This window comes from Schistocerca gregaria, unplaced genomic scaffold (assembly GCF_023897955.1).
Source record: "Schistocerca gregaria isolate iqSchGreg1 unplaced genomic scaffold, iqSchGreg1.2 ptg001292l, whole genome shotgun sequence".
NCBI lineage: Eukaryota > Metazoa > Arthropoda > Insecta > Orthoptera > Acrididae > Schistocerca > Schistocerca gregaria.
The window spans coordinates 35,001-37,500 of NW_026062604.1; positions in this window are offsets into that span (position 1 = coordinate 35,001).

Genomic DNA, 2,500 nt, shown 5'->3' on the forward strand with positions numbered 1-2,500 from the left:
ATGTCACTCAGTACGTAACGACGGATGATCAGTGTGGGTTACGCGTACATCAGCGGACAGTCCACACAGGCCGTACCACAACGTACACTGACTGCATCGACAACCGAATGCAACTGAACAGCTGCAAGGCTCATTTCACAAACAAACGCCTGACCGACCAGCTTGGAAGGGCAGGAGGGGAGGGCGATATTCGTTCTGTAGCGGTACACCCTTCCAGTGGTTAGCGGGACTGTGTAGAAAGTACGCAACACTCGAAAGACCTTTATGTGAGGGTACGCACCATGGCATCAAGAAATACACATGACACCAGAGGATCCAAGCAGTGAACTATGTTCAGAGGGTTGCTGTTAGGCAAAGCTACATTCCTGTGACGTTACATGTGACAGTTAAGGTGCAGTGTAAGTTAGGTTAAGGTGCAGCGTAAGTTAGGTTAAGGTGCAGCGTAAGTTAGGTTAAGGTGCAGCGTAACTTAGGTTAAGGTGCAGCGTAACTTAGGTTAAGGTGCAGCGTAACTTAGGTTAAGGTGCAGCGTAACTTAGGTTAAGGTGCAGCGTAAGTTAGGTTAAGGTGCAGCGTAACTTAGGTTAAGGTGCAGCGTAAGTTAGGTTAAGGTGCAGCGTAACTTGGGTTAAGGTGCAGCGTAACTTGGGTTAAGGTGCAGCGTAACTTGGGTTAAGGTGCAGCGTAACTTGGGTTAAGGTGCAGCGTAACTTGGGTTAAGGTGCAGCGTAACTTGGGTTAAGGTGCAGCGTAACTTGGGTTAAGGTGCAGCGTAACTTGGGTTAAGGTGCAGCGTAACTTGGGTTAAGGTGCAGCGTAACTTGGGTTAAGGTGCAGCGTAACTTGGGTTAAGGTGCAGCGTAACTTGGGTTAAGGTGCAGCGTAACTTGGGTTAAGGTGCAGCGTAACTTGGGTTAAGGTGCAGCGTAACTTGGGTTAAGGTGCAGCGTAACTTGGGTTAAGGTGCAGCGTAACTTGGGTTAAGGTGCAGCGTAACTTGGGTTAAGGTGCAGCGTAACTTGGGTTAAGGTGCAGCGTAACTTGGGTTAAGGTGCAGCGTAACTTGGGTTAAGGTGCAGCGTAACTTGGGTTAAGGTGCAGCGTAACTTGGGTTAAGGTGCAGCGTAACTTGGGTTAAGGTGCAGCGTAACTTGGGTTAAGGTGCAGCGTAACTTGGGTTAAGGTGCAGCGTAACTTGGGTTAAGGTGCAGCGTAACTTGGGTTAAGGTGCAGCGTAACTTGGGTTAAGGTGCAGCGTAACTTAGGTTAAGGGGCCAACGTGGGTTAGGTTAAGGGGCCAACGTGGGTTAGGTTAAGGGCCAACGTGGGTTAGGTTAAGGGCCAACGTGGGTTAGGTTAAGGGCCAACATGGGTTAGGTTAAGGGCCAACGTGGGTTAGGTTAAGGGCCAACGTGGGTTAGGTTAAGGGCCAACGTGGGTTAGGTTAAGGGCCAACGTGGGTTAGGTTAAGGGCCAACGTGGGTTAGGTTAAGGGCCAACGTGGGTTAGGTTAAGGGCCAACGTGGGTTAGGTTAAGGGCCAACGTGGGTTAGGTTAAGGGCCAACGTGGGTTAGGTTAAGGGCCAACGTGGGTTAGGTTAAGGGCCAACGTGGGTTAGGTTAAGGGCCAACGTGGGTTAGGTTAAGGGCCAACGTGGGTTAGGTTAAGGGCCAACGTGGGTTAGGTTAAGGGCCAACGTGGGTTAGGTTAAGGGCCAACGTGGGTTAGGTTAAGGGCCAACGTGGGTTAGGTTAAGGGCCAACGTGGGTTAGGTTAAGGGCCAACGTGGGTTAGGTTGCCAGAGATGTGTCAAATCAGGATGTACGTTTGGCTGGTGTCAGGTGGTGGGTTGGTTCGATGCCTTTATAAGGAGTGTGGCCAAAGGGTATTTTATTACTTGTACCTTTTGTGTTGTGGCGTGGCGTTGCGTCCTGTGTTGATACTGGGTGGACCACTGTGGGTGTTGCTGGCTGATTTGAGCTGCGTTGTTTGCGGGTGGTGTGAGACATTCTGTCTTATTAGTGGACGTGACGTTCCTCTTGTCGTTCTTTGGATAGTGTCCTGTGGCAGCGAGGATAAAATGGATGTTGTTGAACGATAGTGCTTTGGTGCTTTCGCTTTGTTACACACAGAGTGGACTGTGAGATAGGGTGACTGGGTCGAGTGCGGTTCACACTGTCCTCCCCAGTTTACAGTATGTATCATCTATGTATGTGGTCCTGCATCATTTACTAAGCAGGGACGTCAGACGACTGAAATATTAGTTATGTACTGATGTAAAGCAGAATGCTTACCTTCCACCAGTGGGCGAGTATCGACTCTGCCCCAGCGTTGCCACCGCAGGAAGCGGTGTCGGAAACACTACCCGCACACCGTCACCACTGTGCGGGGGGACGGACCCTCTATATCCTCAGCGGCGCACTCTTTGCCACCGGGCGTCACGTCTCGCGGCCCGCCGTCCAGAGCATGTATTGGGACAGCGGGACTTTGGCTTTTGGG